Source organism: Rana temporaria, chromosome 5, assembly GCF_905171775.1.
Source record: "Rana temporaria chromosome 5, aRanTem1.1, whole genome shotgun sequence".
NCBI classification, from domain to species: Eukaryota; Metazoa; Chordata; class Amphibia; order Anura; family Ranidae; genus Rana; species Rana temporaria.
The window spans coordinates 265,888,598-265,908,400 of NC_053493.1; the positions used below are offsets into that span (position 1 = coordinate 265,888,598).

The 19,803-nt window shown below is 44.5% G+C and overlaps 1 protein-coding gene across 4 annotated transcripts in view; it reads right to left on the reverse strand.

The window, feature by feature from the left end:
* RIPOR2 (RHO family interacting cell polarization regulator 2) overlaps positions 1-19,803 on the reverse strand; it is a 231,532-nt gene that overhangs the window by 188,802 nt on the left and 22,927 nt on the right. Inside the window, exon 1 of one of the 4 annotated variants that reach the window (XM_040353812.1) lies at positions 14,298-14,601. The exons of the other annotated variants lie outside the window; for them this stretch is intronic. The gene's annotated coding sequence lies outside the window, so the exon portion shown is untranslated. Of the gene's footprint in view, positions 1-14,297; positions 14,602-19,803 lie in introns of those variants that run through there. 4 annotated transcript variants of the gene reach the window in all.

The following is a 19,803-nucleotide window of genomic DNA, read 5'->3' on the forward strand; positions in this document are numbered from 1 at the left end:
GACCGCGGGATGTGTGACATCCATCATAGGCGCCCGAAGCTCCAGAAGGCGGGAATTACAATACCGCGGCGCCACGCCACATCACTGAGATGATCCCCGCTCGGGCGGGCGGCTCACGCATCGATCGGGAGAGATCAGGCCAGCGGAGGAGCGATCGGGTGATGGCAAGGTAAAAAGGCCACTAGGTCCAATAGGCAGTAAAGTACATGTAAATGCAAAATGCAAAGTCAGGTAGGTGTATGTATGTCAGGTAGGTAGGTGAGTGTATGTACCGTAGGTCAGGTAGGTGTATGTATGTGAGGTAGGTGGTGTATGTATGTATGTGAGGTAGGTGGTGTATGTATGTATGTATGTATGTATGTATGTGAGGTAGGTGGTGTATGTATGTATGTATGTATGTATGTCAGGTAGGTGGTGTATGTATGTATGTATGTATGTATGTATGTATGTCAGGTAGGTGGTGTATGTATGTATGTCAGGTAGTCAGTGTAATGGTCAGTGTGTCAGGTAGGTGAGTTTAGTGTTCAAAATTGATGGGCAATGGTAAGCCAGGCAAGCAACCAGCAAGTGAGCTTAACCCCCCACCGCCCAGCCAAAAAGACCAGCGCCATGACCATCCTGGATCCAAAACCACGCTACCGCTGCCGCCCCCCCCCCCCACTGGTGCCGGCCTCGGGCTGAAAGCCCCTGGTCTTCTTGCCACCTAGCAACGCCCCTGGCCGCCGCAGTTATACGGTGGCAGGTCGGCTCTGCTGGGCGAGATCGCGTAGATCTCGTCATCCCCCCCGCTCGCCGCCAACGTGCGTACCTGGCACGCGATCACCGCCGGGCACCCGCGATCGCTCGTAAACACACAGCTCCCGGTCCTTTCAGGGACAATGTATGAACAGCAGTCTGTCATTTCCCCATGATCGCCGCCATTACTAGTAAAAAAAAAAAAGCCATAAAACTATCCCCTATTTTGTAAACGCTATAACTTTTGCGCAAACCAATCAATAAACGCTTGTTGTGATTTTTTTTTTACGAAAAATATGTTGAAGAATACGCATCGGCCTAAACTGAGGATTTTTTTTTTTTTTTTTAACAAAAAGTAAAAACTATTAATTTTTTTCAAAATTGTCGCTCTATTTTTGTTTATAGCGCAAAAACTAAAAAACACAGAGGTGACCAAATACCACCAAAAGAAAGCTCTATTTGTGGGAAAAAAAGGACACCAATTTTGTTTCGGAGCCACGTTGCATGACCGCGCAATTGTCAGTTAAAGCGACGCAGTGCGAATCACAAAAAGGACCATGGAGTCAGGATCTACCCAGATCCCTGGACGGACACCCAACTCAGCCTCCATCTAGTGAGCTGCTGAGAGCCTGAGCCAGCTGCTCACACTCCCCCCCACAGGCCAGCGCTCCAGTGAGTGATGAGGGGGCAAAGCAGAGAGATGTGATCGATGGTCACCAACTCTATACTCACAGAGCTGTGAGCACCGAGCGATCAGCAGTGTTCGATCCCTCAGTTCTCAGTATTAGAGGTGCCAGGAGACCGATGCTGCATCCACCTAGGTAAGTGTAAGTATGAAGAAAAACAAAAATAAAACCCATCTCTTTAAGCCCACAAGTCAATAACAGAGTTTTACCTAAGAACTGGTATTTTAGAAAGGATTATAAAAATCTGTATTCATTAAAGACATTGGTCTAAATGATTTGCAACAATTAAAGCAGTATTAAACCCAAAAATGTAATATATTGAAGCTTACTGATCGTCTCCTTGTGCTTCTTCTCCCTCCCTCTGAGCTCTGCTGTACAGACTCTATAGAAGACTGCAAGAGGCTTCAAGTCAAATCCCGATCTTCCTACTACAAGTTAACATTACAGCCAGGAAACACGCATTTTCAGAGGGAGAGATCAAATGGCAGCCCTATGTTCCTCTTGGATTTCTTCAAGGATTTGATAATATGTACATGTTTGGTAGTTGCAACCAGCACAAGTAGAAAGCATTACAAAAAAAAAAATGTGTATTGGAATAGGAGGTCAGTGTGGGTGTCAGCAGCAGAACAATCAGAGCTTAAGACTTTACCAACCCCAGAAAGATAAGCCGCTCACAATGCAAAGAGGGGGATTTATCAAGCAAGTTGCTACAGTATCAGCGTCTTATCGAGCGCAGATCTGGCTACATCTTACTTATCGAAGGACGGGTGTCTGGTCCTGCTTCAGAAATCCTGGGCAGCAGGCTGTGACAGTTATGCAAACATCTGCCACAGATTTATCACTGTGATCATCATCATCACAAAAGATTGCCTCTTATAACACTGGTTCCATGTTGTCACAGTGCTACATTGGGAGTAGCTAGGGGGAGGAGGGGGGTCTTAGCATAAATCTGTCCCACTAGTGTGGTTTTCTATGGATTTAAATCTAGACTGACTGTGGATTCCTGAATGCAACCTGCTTCTCCACAGCCCTGCTCCTCTCATCTGAGCATCCCAATTGGTTGGTGAAGAACCTCATCCAGTAATGGGATAGGCAGGGCTGGTAATCATGAGAGATGGCCGCTCAGTACAGATCAGTATTTGAGGATCCTCTGGGAAAAAAAAAAAGTGAGTTGTGACAACTTGACTCTAGTTAAAAAAAAAAAAAAAAAAGTTTAGACCATGGCATGCCATTCAACACCCAAGCCAGATCCTCTGCCCAATGTCCACATGTGTCATAGCCCCATTCATTCCTATGGCGGATTTGTACAGACCATCAATAGCAATTAATAAGGGCCATGGCACACGTGCGCAGCGTGCATAGTGCATACTAGACAAGATCCTGAATAAGGCTGCACATTGAACAGCAGGGATGAAGGCATTTACTTAAACGGACTACATTAAGTTTGTGGGAGGGGGGGGGGATTATTTAAAGGACAACTTCATTAAACATAAAAAAAAACTGTTGGAACAATCATCAAAAAAAACACTGCTCTAAAAATACAAAAGTTACTGTGAAACCAGGAGCACCTGGTCTGCATTGTCACAGGCTCTATTCAGAAAGATATAAGCAGACACAGATTTGGAGAGTGGAAATCTAGCTGCACCCAAGGCTAGGGTCACACTTGTGCGACTCTACAAGTCGCATTTTGCGTGGGCACAGCAGCCTGTTCATTTGAATGGGTGGCCGTGCCTTATAACAAAGCAAGGCAGTCCACAAGGTTTAGGAGTGCGTCTATGGGAAGGTTTGACCATTCTTCCAAAAGCGCTTTTGTGAGGTCAGGCACTGATGTGGTCGAGAAGCTGTTCTATTGGGTTGAGGTCAGGACTCCGTGCAGGCCAGTCAAGTTCCTAAACCCCAAAAATCAAGACATTTTGGATCATTTCACTTTCCCAACTTTGTGGGAATAGTTTGGGGATTGCCCCTTCCAGTTTCAACATGATTGCACACCAGTGCCCAAAGCAAGGCCCATAAGAATAAAAAAAAAATATGGATGAGCAAGTTTGGGGTGGAAGAACTTGACAACAGTGCCTGACCTCACAAATGCGCTTCTGGAAGAATGGTCAAACATTACTATAGACACTCCTAAACCTTGTGGACAGCCTTCCCAGAAGAGTTGAAGCCGTTATAGCTGCAAAGGGTGGGTCAACTTAATATTGAACCCTATGGACCAAGATGTTATGGTTCCTTAAAACGCACACACCACTAGAGCATAATAACCCTGGATCGTTTATATACACACACACACACACACACACACACACACACACACATACCGTATTTATCTCCCTATTACGCGCTCCGGCGTATAGCGCGCACCCCTAATGTAGCCCTGAAATTCCTGGAAAAAAAATGTTTTATACTTACAGTTTTGGTGTCTTGCAAGGGCGTCCATCGGCAGCCTTGTCCGGTCCGGCGTCCTTCTGCAGCCATCGTGGTGTCCGTAGTGTCCTCCCACGCTGTCTCCGAGTTGAATCTCTGCTTCTCACGCTGTGTTTGAACCACTCCGCCGACATATACCAAACGCAGTACATTCGGGTATAATCAGGCAGGCTAAAGGACGTACAGGACGTGACCGCGAGAGGAGCTGAGCCTGCCCGAGTATACCCGAGTGTACTGCGCTCGATATATGTTGGCGCAGTGGTTCAAACACGGCGCGGGAAGCGTGTATCGGCGTATATCGGTATATGTCGGCGCAGTGGTTCAAACACGGCGCGGGAAGCGTGTATCGGCGTATATCGCGCACCCACGATTTTGCCCCGATTTTAAGGGCAAAAAAGTGCGCGGTATACACACACACATACATACATACATACATATACACACACACACACACACACACACACACACACACACACACACACACACACTATATATTACACACACAAAAAAAATATTCAGTACTTTGAAATGCTGCCTCTGCTGCACTAAAATTTTAATTCCAATGTTATCTTTGCTACCTGGAATTTCCTCACCTGGACTACAGAGCACATCCCCTTCGCTTTACGGTCCAACCTGCAGGGCTACACAGTGCTCATTCTATATATCTTGAAAACCAAGATCCATTAATTTTTTTGTCACAATGTGTTTATGAATGAATACTGCAAGCACTGTTTGCAGGCTTCCTTTGCACAAACATTTGAGTCCATTCTACTAGTAGACACAGCTGGACCTGGCAGTTTAGCTGGGAGCGGAGCCCCACAGATTACAATCAGTGAGCAGATCTTCCACTGTAATCTGAAGATGCAGCAAGACTATTGCCTTAGCTGTGCACCCGAGGCTGGTGCCTCTCCTGCCGGTGCATCTGTCCAGCCCTGGCAAAATGTTCAGTTTAAATGAACGCACCAAATTCCCAAAAACACCAAAATGTTATTCTACAAAATGAAGTGATATCATGGGGATAAGTAAAGCCTTTTTATTAACTTGCACATGTATTTGCAGTCTTATATATAGTTTGATCCTCTTTGAATAATGGAATCCACACAGGCATTGTTGGGCCTCATGCACACGGATGACTATTAGCTTACAAGTTCTCAAGCACAAAATCACTGGTGCTTTCCTGTACCCAGGGATCCGCAGGTGGTGGGCACAGCCACCAATACAAGTGAATGGTCATATTGTGTAGACACCAATCGTTTTTGCATTGTGGTTTATTCGTACATGTGCGTACGGCGTATATCCCTAAATGCAAAAGTTGACTGAATGTTGAAGGAAACTTGATTTTTTTTTATTCTTTTAACTTTCCCACATTGGGTATCAAAATAAAATCCTAATATATTGCTATATTGACAACTCTTGGAATATAACTTAACCTCTTCGCGCCCGCGCTATAGACAAAATACGTCTACAGCGCGGCGCTCAATTGCTGGGAGGACGTCCTCCTTTTTACTAGTTCCCTGCGCGTCCCCACGGGTGTGCAATGGGAAAAATCCACGCCGGCCGCGTCACACAGGTGCTGATGTGCGTGTCTGGCGGCCGCGATGTCCGCCAGGTACCAGTGGTCGACATTTACAGAGCCAGGGACGTGGATCTGTGTGTGTAAACACACAGATCATGTCCTGTCAGGGAGAGGAGACCGATGGTGTGTCCCTTGTACATAGGGACACCGATCTGTCCCCTCCCCCCACAGTAAGAATCACTCCCAGGGAACACATTTAACCCTTTGATCGCCCCCTAGTGTTAACCCCTTCCTTGCCAGTAACATTTATACAGTAATTAATGCATATTTATAGCACTGTTCGCTGTATAAATGTGAATGGTCCCAAAAATGTGTCGCCGCAATATCGAAGTCCTGACCAAGAAAAAAAAAATTGCAGATAACCGCCATTAGTAGTAAAAAAATAAATGAAAAAAATGTCAGAATTATATCCCCTAATTTGTAGCTGCTATAACTTTTGCGCAAACCAGTCACTAAAAGCTTATTGCATTTTTTTTTTAACCAAAAATATGTAGAAGAATACGTATTGGCCTAAACTGAGAAAAAAAATATATATTTTAAATTGGGATATTTATTACAGCAAAAGTAAAAAATAGTTTTTTTTTCAAAATTGACGCTCTTTTTTTGTTTATAGCGCAAAAAAATAAAAAAACATGTCAAAGGTGTCCACCACAATATCGCAGTCCTGGCAAAAATAACCGCAGATAACCACCATTACTAGTAAAAAAATAAATGAAAAAATGTCAGAATTATATCCCCTATTTTGTAGCGGCTATAACTTTTGCGCAAACCCATCGCTTTAAGCTTATTGCATTTTTTTTTTACCAAAAATATGTAGAAGAATACGTATCGGCCTAAACTGAGAAAATTTATGTATGTATGTATGTATGTATGTATGTATGTATGTATGTATGTATGTATGTATGTATATATATATTATTATTTTTTTTAAATTGGGATATTTATTACAGCAAAAGTAAAAAATAGTGTTTTCAAAATTGACGCTCTTTTTTTGTTTATAGCGCAAAAAATTAAAACCGTGTCAAGTGTCCACCACAATATCGCAGTCCTGGCAAAAATAACCGCAGATAACCACCATTACTGGTTAACAAAAAGAAAAAGGCAAAAAATTATCCCCCCCATTTTGTAGGCGCTATAACATTTGCAAAAAAACAATCACTATATATGCTTATAGCGATTTTTTACCAAAAATATGTAGAATACACCATATCTTTTTTCATTTATAGCGCAAAAAAAAGAAAGAAACAGAGGTGATCAATTACCACCAAAAGAAAGCTCTATTTGTGAAAAAAAAACGTCAACTTTGGGAGCCACGTCGCAAGACCGCGCAATTGTCATTCAAAGCGCAACGGTGCTGAAAGCTGAAAATTGGTCTGGGCAGGAAGGGGGTGAAAATGCCCGGTATTGAAGTGGTTAAATGTTTGAGGCTCTCTCTCGATCACATCTAGGAAATTTGGCAAAAAGCAGTTTTACAGTGTATTCAATATCATATCAAAATCATCTTTCACTGAATTGAATATACCAAATTATAACCAGCTGCTGCGTAACTGTACTTTGTGTCACATGAAAGGAAGTGCGCCTTCATCCTGCATATATAGGTCACTTACATTGAACTTGGCTTTACAGTAGAAATGGTCCTTGACAGCTCAAGCTTGTTACAGATGAGTCACCTGCTGAAAGACGGCTACAGGTGCCCAAAGGGTGTACATGGTACAAATTCTGTAGGCGTATGAATTAAGCACTATTCAAGCATCATGAATGCATGGAAATTAGCATGGAAATTTTATTTTTGATATCCATTGAACAAGATCTTGCTTTTAAAATGGTAAATAGCCTGTATTTATAGGGTAGTGATTGTACCACTAGCACATGTTTTGGAAAAACTAGATTTGCCCATGGTCACATGACTTCTTTCAAATGTGTTCAATGATAACATTTATAATGTCAAGGTCCACTAAATTACCAAAAGTATTGGGACACCTGCCTTTACACGCACATGAACTTTAATGGCATCCCAGTCTTAGTCCGTAGGGTTCAGTATTGAGTTGGCCCACCCTTTGCAGCTATAACAGCTTCAACTCTTCTGGGAAAGCTGTCCACAAGGTTTAGGAGTGTATCTATGGGAATGTTTGACCATTCTTCCAGAAGAGCATTTGTGGGGTCAGGCACTGATGTTGGCCGAGCTCAGTGTCCGCTCTAATTCATCCCAAAGGTGTTCTATTGGGTTAAAGTCAGGACTCTGTGCAGACCATTTAAGTTCCTCCACCCCAAACTCGCTCATCCATGTCTTGATGCGTCCATAAAAAGTAATCTTTGATATAAACTCAACCACCATAAATCGCAAATAGGTTTAAACAATGCATTTTCAATATTTTTTAAATGTAGCTTTCATTTACCGTATTTATCAGCGTATACCGCGTGACCGCGAGGGGAGCCGAATGTACTGCGCTCAGTATATGTCGGCGGCGGCATTCAAACACAGCGCGGGAATCAGGGATTGACTCAGAAACAGCGCGGGAGAAGCGGGGAGGACACCACCAGGGCTGCAGACGGACGCCGGACAAGACACCGACGAGGGGCATTCAAACTGAGTATTTTATTTTTTTCCTGAAATTTCCCATCCAGGTTGGGGGTGCGCGCTATACGCCGGGGCGCGTTATATGAAGATAAATACGGTACATAATTCCTGGTAATGATACCATGAATGTCTTTCCTGATATAGGGTGTGAATTTCTCCACGTCTTCCTACTGTGCTTTTACATTGTCATCCTGTCATAAGTGGCAGCTCCTGGATTTCACTCGTCAATACATTGCGTAGATGCAACCAGATCGCTCCTATACATGGGGGGGATGCAACCAGATCGCTCCTATACATGGGGGGGAATGCAACCAGATCGCTCCTATACATGGGGGGGATGCAACCAGATCGCTCCTATACATGGGGGGGAATGCAACCAGATCGCTCCTATACATGGGGGGGATGCAACCAGATCGCTCCTATACATGGGGGGGAATGCAACCAGATCGCTCCTATACATGGGGGGGAATGCAACCAGATCGCTCCTATACATGGGGGGGAATGCAACCAGATCGCTCCTATACATGGGGGGGATGCAACCAGATCGCTCCTATACATGGGGGGGAATGCAACCAGATTGCTCCTATACATGGGGGATGCAACCAGATCGCTCCTATACATGGGGGATGCAACCAGATGGCTCCTATACATGGGGGATGCAACCAGATGGCTCCTATACATGGGGGGGAATGCAACCAGATTGCTCCTATACATGGGGGGGAATGCAACCAGATTGCTCCTATACATGGGGGGGAATGCAACCAGATCGCTCCTATACATGGGGGGGAATGCAACCAGATCGCTCCTATACATGGGGGGGAATGCAACCAGATCGCTCCTATACATGGGGGGGAATGCAACCAGATTGCTCCTATACATGGGGGGGAATGCAACCAGATTGCTCCTATACATGGGGGGGAATGCAACCAGATCGCTCCTATACATGGGGGGGAATGCAACCAGATTGCTCCTATACATGGGGGGGAATGCAACCAGATCGCTCCTATACATGGGGGGGAATGCAACCAGATCGCTCCTATACATGGGGGGGAATGCAACCAGATTGCTCCTATACATGGGGGGGAATGCAACCAGATCGCTCCTATACATGGGGGGGAATGCAACCAGATCGCTCCTATACATGGGGGGGAATGCAACCAGATCGCTCCTATACATGGGGGGGAATGCAACCAGATCGCTCCTATACATGGGGGGGAATGCAACCAGATTGCTCCTATACATGGGGGGGAATGCAACCAGATCGCTCCTATACATGGGGGGGAATGCAACCAGATTGCTCCTATACATGGGGGGGAATGCAACCAGATTGCTCCTATACATGGGGGGGAATGCAACCAGATTGCTCCTATACATGGGGGGGAATGCAACCAGATCGCTCCTATACATGGGGGGGGGGGGGGGGGGACGCAACCAGATCGCTCCTATACATGGGGGGGGGGGGACGCAACCAGATTGCTCCTATACATGGGGGGGGAACGCAACCAGATCGCTCCTATACATGGGGGGGGGGGGGACCTCAAGGTTGGAAGTTACGTATACAAAAAAAACAAAACAGAACTTTTAATATTTGTGTTTGTTCAGCAAGACAATGTAAAACAGCCAACGGGTTCGAGAGGTTTTAAAAAAAAAAAAAAAAGTATCCCTCATGTACAGGGTTACAAAACAGGTGCACGATTGCTACATATATGGTTGTAACAGGATAACATTTGTCACTTAATTTGTGTTTTAGTGGCAAACCTTTTTACAACCATTTTTCTATCAATTTCTTGTTAATAATAATAATTTTGCAGGCCTAAAAAAGGGGATACCACTTGAAGCCCCAAAATGAGTTGGATAATATTGATATTCTTTCAGCAAGACAACGTAAAACCGCAATTGAATGTTTTTGGATCCGCAGCTCCTTGCTTTGGCCCTTTGTATAACCTGTCACAAGTTATCTGTTGTCACCCACATAGAAATGTCATGAAGCCATCACTGCAGCGTATACATGTAGACAATAGCTACAGGAGATCAGCAGCAATCAGATCTAAAAACACAGAATTAAACACATGCATTTGAATAAATACATAAATATGGAATTGGTCGACCGATATATATTGGCCGATATTTGTCCGTTTTGGAGAAATCGGCCGATTTTTATCCAAATTAGGCCGATATTTTACATGGCCGCTAGCGGTGCCACGGATACAGAGCTAGGAAAAGCCGCGGCTTCGGCCTGATGCTGTGACACAGTCACAGCTTTGGGAAAGACCGCGGCTTCGGCCTAGCTCCGGAGCCGCGGCCATCTTGGTACACCCAGCGCGGCCGCCCTCATCTCTGTTTACGCCCACAGAAGAGAAGGGGCCCGCGCTCGTGGGACACACACCGCTCTTTGATGTCTGTAGCAGGGGGGGGGGGGGTCTATACTGGAGGGAGAGGGGGTCTGTACTGAGGGGGGTGACACCATTATTATTTTTTTGCACCAGTGCCACCTGCCAGTGCAATTAGTGCCACTTGCCATCCAGTGCCATCTGCCAGTGGCAATACCAGTGCTACCATCCAGTGCCAATTAGTGCCACCTGCCAATGCCACCTACCAGTGCCAATTAGTGCCACCTGCCAATGCCAACCAGTGCTAACTATTGCCACCCACCAATGGCAATTAGTGCCACCTGCCAGTCAGTGCCAACCAGTGCCACTTGCCAGTGTCACCTGTTAGTGCCACCTGCCATCTGCCAGTGCCACCTGCCAGTGCCAATAAGTGCCACCTGCCAATCAGTGCCATCTGCTAGTACCATCTTTCAGTGCCATCCAGTGCAACCTGCCAGTGCCAATAAGTGCTTTCTGCTAGTGCCATCTTCCAGTGCCAATTAGTGCCATCCAGTGCCACAAAAAAAAAAAAAAATTGGCCTAAAATATTGGCCGCAAAAATCTGCATCGGCCGCCCAAATTTCGAAATATCGGCATCGGCCAGAGAAAAACTTATATCGGTCGACCTCTAGTCTTCATGGGTATTTATTTTTTCTTTCATCTGGAGGAGGTTTTTTTTCAGCTAAGCACGCTCTCCTGCATGCATGCCTGAGCTAAGGGCAGATGTATTCCAGGGAGTAAATGCATAGGAATCACCTGCCACCAATCAAAAGGGCATTACTAGAAATGCAAGGGGGAGGGAGGGGGGGTTTTCAAACTGATTTCTCAACAAAATAAAGAACGAGACATTTTTGGATGGGTAGGTTTGATTTGCGTTCATAGACACAAATGCCGACTTGGCCTTGCCCCCCTGCGCCTGAGTCATTGGATTTGACTGACAGTAGCAGATGGCAGCACAGCCAATGGCTGTGCTGCCATCAATCTATCCAATCAAGGAACCGGCTGAGGGAAATTCAGGGCTCAGGTAATTAAAATGGGGGGGGGGGGGGGGGGCTGGCGACTGCCAGAAGTTTTTTACCTTAATGAGTAGGATGCATTAAGGTGAAAAAACATGAGGGAATCTGTCCGATGATCTCAGCCGACAGGCAGATGGCTGGTCCGTGTCTGGTCCACCCATGAAGAAAAACACAGCCTGCTCTCCTCTATGGGTAGTCTGATATAAGCGAACCGCCTGTCCGTTTACAGCCCAATGCCTTTTCGATCAGCCAGACGTCGTTTTTTGCGGATTGGATTTCGGCGGGTGTCAACGCATACATGTCTATCGACCCGCGCCACTCTATATAGAGGAGACTGGAGAGCCCGATCAGATCCGCCTGCAAAACTGACAGGCAGCCCAGATCAGTTCACTAGTGTGAAAGAGGCCCAATAGTGTTTTCAGCTTGTGGCGCTCAGATACCGTTCTGCCGCAAGTCATCATGTCAACAGCATGTTTATACAGATGGACAGAATGGAAATCCTTTAGATGTCAACTGCTAGAATTAAAAACGTGTATATAGATTTGCAGAAACACTTCCCAGGCTTGCAATGTGACATGTTAATAGTACAATACAATAAACCTGCATATGAACACAACAAATGTATATGTGGCCTGATGAAAGAATGTACATCATGAAATCCTTGGCGCCAGCTATCCATGGCCCTTATAATAACATACGTCACGGCAGCAAAACTTTACGCGTCAGGCATGTGCGAACATATTAAAAGGCAATTGCAGAAAATAATGGTGATTGCCATCTTGGATTGCCATACCAGGATTATACTAAAAAAACAACAAACTTTTATATAGAGACTTTATTTCAAGACCACAATCTTATCTCTTAGATATACACACACCGCGTTAGGGCACATAGCTCTCTTATAATCGCCATAACAAAATAATAGAGATGGACAGATTACCGTAATTATATATATATATATATATATATATATATATATATATATATACATACATATACATATATACATACATATACATATACATATACACACATACACATATATATATATACACATATACACATACACACACACAGTAAAACCTTAGTTTGAGAGTAACTTGGTTTGAGAGCGCTTTGCAAGACAAGCAAAATGTTTTAATACAGTTTGCCTTGGAATACAAGCGATGTCTTGATATAACAGTAGTCTCATGTCACAACTGAGTATAAAAAAAAAAAAAAAAAAAAGAAGAAGAGGAGGAGCCTCCAAGTGTAGCAATATGGTTACATTTAACTACTTCAGACCCGGGCTATTGAAAAAATACTGCCACAAGGCGGCTCTACAATGCCAGGAGGCCGTCTTTTCACGGCCTCAGGTCCTCCGGCCACTGGGGGGCACACCGCCGGCACCGTCGGCAGTGACAGAGCAGGGAAGTGGATCTCTGTGTGTAAACACAGAGATCCACGTCCTGTCAGGGAGAGGAGACTGATGCCGTGTCCCTTGTACATAGGGACACAGATCGGTCACCTCCCCCAATCAGTCCCCTTCCCCCACAGTAAGAATCACTCCCAGGGTACACATTTAACCCCTTCCTTACCCCGTAGTGTTAACGTCTTCCCTGCCAGTCACATTTATACAGTAATCTGAGTAATCTGTGCATATTTATAGCACTGTTCGCTGTATAAATAGGAATGGTCCCAAAAATGTGTGAAAACGTGTCCGCTGCAATATCGAAATCCTGACCAAAAAATTAATAAATAAAAATAAATAAATAAATAAATAGGAGATAACTGCCATTACTAGTAAAAAAATAAATAAATAGTCAGAACTCTATCCCCTATTTTGTAGCCGCTATAACTTTTGCGCAAACCAATCACTATACGCGTATTGCAATTTTTAAAAAAAAATATATGTAGAAAAATACGCATCGGCCTAAACTGAATAAAAAAAAATGTTTAAAAAATAAATAAAAAATTGGGATATTTATTACAGCAAAAGTAAAAAAAAAATAGTGTTTTTTTCAAAATTGTCATTCTTTTTTTGTTTATAGTGCAAAAAATAAGAACCGCAGACGCGATCAAATACCACCAAAAGAAAGCGCTATTTTTTGGAAAAAAGGACGTCAATTTTGTTTGGGAGCCACGTCGCACGACCGCGCAATTGTCATTCAAAGCGTGACAGTGCCGAAAGCTGAAATTTCGCCTGGGCAGGAAGGGGGTATATGTGCCCAGTTAGCAAGTGGTTAATGAAGGTACAACATTTAGCAACTTATTGCTACACTTAGAGGTGCCTCTCTTCTTTTATACCCTGTAAAAAAAATGCTTTGATATACAAGTGCTTTGGATTACAAGCATGTTTCTGGAACGAATTATGCTTGCAATCCAAGGTTTTACTGTGTGTGTGTGTGTGTGTGTGTGTGTGTGTGTGTGTGTGTGTGTGTGTGTATGTATGTATGTATGTATGTATGTATGTATGTATGTATGTATGTATGTATGTATGTATGTATGTATGTATGTATGTATGTATGTATGTGTATATATATATATATATATATATATATATATATATATATATATATATATATATATATATATATATATATATATATATATATATATATATATATATATATATATATAATCGCTCAGTATCAGTGTTGAACGTGAAGAAGATTGGGAGGTGATGCTTTGATTTCCTCCAGGGTACCACAAATCAACTTGCTGAACAAATCATGTGCTTCCTCTGCTCCAGCAGCAATTTCTGACCTCAACACACCCAACATATCTTCCCTTATGAAATCAGCATCAGGGACACAAGCACTCCCTATGACAATAGCAATCACATACATTTGACGCTACAAACAAAAGGGTAACCACAGCCTTGTACAGAGTGTCTGACTAGGACACATTTTCACAAGTCAGCGGGTATCTCCTTACCTTCAGGGCGTTGGGAAAGGGTTGATACCACTGTTTAGATGTGTAGTTTTGCACTCATCAACAAAGCTTCATTCCTACCGCTCTGGAGCCATTGTATCTGATTATACTTCCAACATGCTCGGGCTTCAGTGCCAAAAAAAGAGATCAGTCAGCAGCTTGTCTTCAGTCACTAGCTGGTATAAGCCACACTGCTAGCAGCAGCTACTATGTTCACAGAGAGAAAGGGAGAGAGAGAAAGGAGGGGGAAAGAGAGGGGGGCTGGATCTCAGCCTGAATCCGGTGTCATCTGTACTCAGAGAACTTTCAGAGTCTCACTTACATGCAGCTGCTTGCTGTTTAAAGTTGTACTACCCCGTCACGTTTTCAAGCGCGCATCTATTTTTGATGTCGAGCACTTGAGACCAGATTCTTTACAGCTGTTTATGGTCACTATGTCAGTTATTAAAATGATGCGTCACCCGGTGAGGCGTGCCCTTGACTTCCAAAATTTTGGAAAATGATCGGTGTGCTACCAAGTTGACACAAAACATGCATGCGATGTTGGCGCAAAACCATTTTTCCCTCATTTTTAGTTAGAGCCAATAAAACCAAAACAAAATCAAAAGAGGCCAATGCTCAATAAAGCAATCAAGGCCGCATAGTTTTGGTGAGATCACTCGTCTTCGGGTGCGTTACCAATCCGGAAGAATATTTCAGATTATTCGTTAATCCACAACGCCATTGAGATTTTATAGAACCACTTATCCCAGAGTACATACTAAAGTGCCCATTCACACCTAGGCGTATATACGCCTGAAGCGCGACGCCGCAGCAGCCCCTGATACGCTGGAGGGGTGAGTTTACATTGTCGGCTATGGAGATGGTTCACATCTCCACGCTGAACGCCGAAACGCCTGAAGCCCAAAACAAGTCCCGGACCTTTTTTTCAGGCGGCTTTCGGCGTTCGGCCATAGCCGACAATGTTGATCACCCCTCCTGTGTATGTTACCGCGGCGTATTTTACTGCGTTTTATCGCGGCAAATGGCGGAACAAAACACCGCAATTTGTCGCGGCAATTCGCGGTAAAATACGCCGCATTGTAGTGTGAATGCAGCCTAAAAATGACAAAACATGAATGCCACGTACACATGACCGTTATTCATGTCATGGAAAAAAAACGACGTTTTTCTCAACGCGATTCCTCTCAAGCCTGCCTTGCATACACACGTTCGTGGAAAAAATGCTTGAGCAAAGCGCGGTGACGTACAACACGTATGACGGCACTATAAAACAGGAAGTTCCATCCGATTGGCGCCACCCATTGGGCTGCTTTTGCCAATTTCCCCATCTCATAACTTGCTTCTGAGCATGCACGTTATATTCCCCCTCGTTAAAGCGTACACATGACCGTTTTTCACGACGTGAAAGATGACGAGAAAAAATAGAGCAGGTTCTAAAAAAAAAAAAATCTGCCATTTTTCTCGTCAAGAAAAATGCTCCGGAGCATACACACGACCGTTTTTCACGACCAATTTAAAAAATTTAATTTTTCTCGTCATGAAAAAACGGTCGTGTGTACGCGGCATAAGTGTAAGTTCAAACAGTCTTTACACAGGGGCATCATTCACCAGGCCTCAATTTCAACGGGCCAGACTAATCAGGCATTATGTCACATAGTGATGACTATATGTTTTAACTGATTTCAGTTCTTTCTTTCAGCAAGTCTGACTACATGCAGAGTCTACATAAACACAGGGGCAGGATGCAGAAGAGCCCTGTATGATTGGACGCAAAGAGACCGTTTCTAAGGAAAGAGACTGGTTGCCACATGCAACATCTCCTCTTTGTTTTAGTTCAAGAACGAGCTTTACTGACTACTAAGCTAAGAGCTCCCATATGTCAAGGGAGGGGATATGAAGCTCTGTTACGAGGATTAGCGGCGGCGAAGCACACAACGCAGAGTGTGTCCATAGTATAGTACAGTGAGCAGGTCCATAATCAGCATGCATCAGGACTTTCCATCGCTACCATTCACAACCCTTACCGATGATGTGCAAAGGATGGACAGTTAGTGCCGGTTCACACTGCTGCGCTGTGAATTTGTTCAGTTTTTTCAGTCCATTCTGAGGTGCGAATTTAACACGTTTTTACCGCAATTTGAATGCGAAGTGGAACTTCCGCTTAAAACCACTCCTCGCCATCTTACATGCCACGTTTTGCATGTATTTTTTTTGGGGGGGGGGGGGGGGCTTTTTTAGGAGTGGGACTTCCTGTCCCACTTCCTCCTTCCGCCCAGGGACCGCATAGGCGACTCTTTATATTACCTTAGGCGGCCCCTCCCTGTAGGCGATCGCCTGTCCACTCCTAGAGCGCAGCGTGGCTCGCGCATGCGCAGTGATTGCCCAGCTGTGAAACTGAAAGCTGTCACGGCCGGGTGCCTGCGGTCTGAATGGAAGTGCCGGCAGGGGGGGGGGGGGGGGGGGGGGGGGGGGGAGAGGAGCGATGCTCCGGGCGGACGCGTTGCTGGTCAGTGGAGCAGGTATGTGTCTGTTTATTAAAAGCCAGCAGCTACACTTTGAGTAGCTGCTGACTTTTAATAAACATAAAAATGTCTGGAACTCCGCTTTAATGTCTATTGCCAATGGAATCAGAATGTGTAAAAAAAAAAAAAAAAGTGTTAACTTCCAGTGTACTTGCTGGTTTTTGTGGAGAATAGTGTGGTGGAATTCACACATATGTGAATCATCAAATGCGATTCCAGAACGATTTACATTCATGTCTATGGAGACTAAATTCGCAACGCAACACTCTAAACTCGCACAAGACCCCCCCCCCCATCGCATTCGGAGAGGAATCGCAACGCACAGGTGTGAACGACCATCATTGAGATTTTAACAGATGCGTTACCCTTCCAACATCTACTACCTGTTGCCTCCCAGGACTTCTCCTGAGTGGGTATTGCTCACCTGGATAGGCCCCTCTCACATGGCCTAGCAGCCGGAATGGTGCACGGACAGTATAGAAACGGTTTCTGCCACAGACCGTCTGAGAACACAGAATGGATGGTCAGGAATCCTCTGCCACAGGATTTAAGGTCCCGAACTTCCTGCCTTACAGCCAAAGAGGCTTTAAGCCAACCCGGCGGACTGCAAGGTGTTGTAGACTACGGTGCATCCTTCAATAAGTTACCAGTCCTCTCCCAAAGTACCAGCCTTCCGCTCGGTCCTTTCCGGGACAGGTCCTCCCCTGGCTTACTTCATTGAGTGGCTTCTTCCCACAGGACAGACAGCACAGGATCACCTTCAAAGTGTAGGCCTCAGCCAGAACAATCTAGGCCTACTAGACAGGAACACAACCTCAGACCCACGTGGTCCCGAGACTGAATTCACGTCGCATACCCACCTCGCGCCAGGAGGGCCACGAGGCAAAGGACCCCCGAAAAACGTCCCTTAAGTATCCCCTCCCATCATGCACAGTGGGGTCACCACTCCTACTGCACTGCTGCCGAGGAGGGACACCCAACACACCATGGTACACCTGCGTTCCAACATGGGCCTAAAGAGGTAACGCCACCCACAGGCAACAAGGGAAAATACTACCAGGCAGTACCATAGCCAGAACAGAGGCAAATTTGTACATTAATCAACAGGTCTGGGCCCAACTATTAGCCCAGACATCCTTTAAATTTGAAATAGCGCCCCCATCTTTGGGAGCAGGGCGCTACAGCTATGAACTATTACATATGTAAATATACCCACACCTGTACATAAATGAGATATTTGACATTCAGGCACCATTGTTTTGGCATCTAGCATTGCAGACAAGAGGTGATAAAATGCCTGTTGGTTATTTCTTAAATAGGGTTACGGAAACATTAAAGTTATAAATAATACTTTAATATGTTTCTCCATACAGGTTATCTCTTCTGCATGAGCCAATTTATTAAAATGCCCACATTTTAAAGGGCCCTTTAAAGCTGAATTTTAGGATAACATCCCTCTATTAAATAAGCCATTATGAGTAATCATGAATGTGACCAGGAGTGTAAACCATTATATGTGATGAGGTCATTCCCTGCAGATGTTCCTTTATGTGTAGAGGGAAAGTGGCAGCTAATGGAAAACTCATGTCAACTTTGGCTCCTTAGTGTCAGTAATACAAGGTAAGGGAGAGAGATGTTTAGGGGTAAATGTGCTAGGCAATTCAAGAGCAAACTTGTAAAAGCGCCCCTTTTCTATGAGGCCCCATCACATATAAATATGCCCCTAAAGTATTCACATAATATACATAGAGATAAGGAGGCAGGATGTTTGAAAAAAAATACAAAAAAAAATCAAAGTTATCCTAAAAGCAGTTGGGTTCAGAGGTCATTTTATATTGATTTAGCAGGACTGAAAAGAAAAGTAATAAATTACTCATCTAATTCTATCTAGACCTGAAAAACAGAGCTGCCCATTTAGACCCGGTTCACACTGGGGCGACACGACAGGCGTCCCATTCAATGCAATGGAACCGTTCTAATAGGAGCTACGCAAGTAACTCCGACTTAGAAAAAGGTTCCTGAACGACTTCAGGGGCGGCTCGGGGCGACCTGCATTGACTTCTATACTGCGTTTTTTATTTTTTGCTAAACAAAAAAAAAAAGACAGACATTTTTTTTTTTTTTAAGTTTGTTTCTGTTATAAAATGTTGTTAATAAGTACGTTTTCTTTTTTACTGATGGGCACTAAGGCGGTACTGATATTCAGCACTGATGAGCATTGATAGGAGGCACTACTGATGGCACAGATTGGCATTTCCTTGGTCCAGTGTGATGGCCATCCCTGGTGGTCCTGGCAGCAACCTGGTGGTCCTGGGCGGGCATCCGTGGGGGGGGGGGGTGCACTGATCGGCACAGACCCCCCCCGTGTCAGGAGAGCAGCCGATCGGCTCTCCTCTACTCACGTCTGTCATATGCGAGTGAGGAAAACTGATCAATGGCTCTTCCTGTTTACATCGTGATCAGCCATGATTGGACACAGCTGATCACATGGTAAAGAGCCTCAGTCAAAGGCTCTTTACCGAGATTGGTGTAGCGGTGTGTCAGACTGACACACATCGCCATGATGCGCGCAGCAGCTGTTATCCTGCTTGACGTTATCCGATGCCTAGTCAAGATAACAACCACTGCCCAGCCTTCATTCTGCTATAGTCCACGCGGGAAGTGGTTAAACACACAGCTGTTGGCACCAAGAATTGTTCATATAGTAAAATGCAATGCTTAAATAGGCACACATTACTGCTCAATCACCTGGCATTGTTTCATTCATTTAAATAACTTTTACAGTACAGGCTCGCCTCACGCCCACGTTCCGTTCCAGTGACCAGGTTGTTAAATGAATTGGTCGTTAAACGAGAAGCCACAAGTAATCAATATTTCAAGCATTCTTAACTACTGTACTGTATTCTGAAAAAAAAAAAAAAAAAAAAAAAAAACACAAAGCTAACAACGTTTCAATGTGCATAAGTTACAAAACACAAAAATAT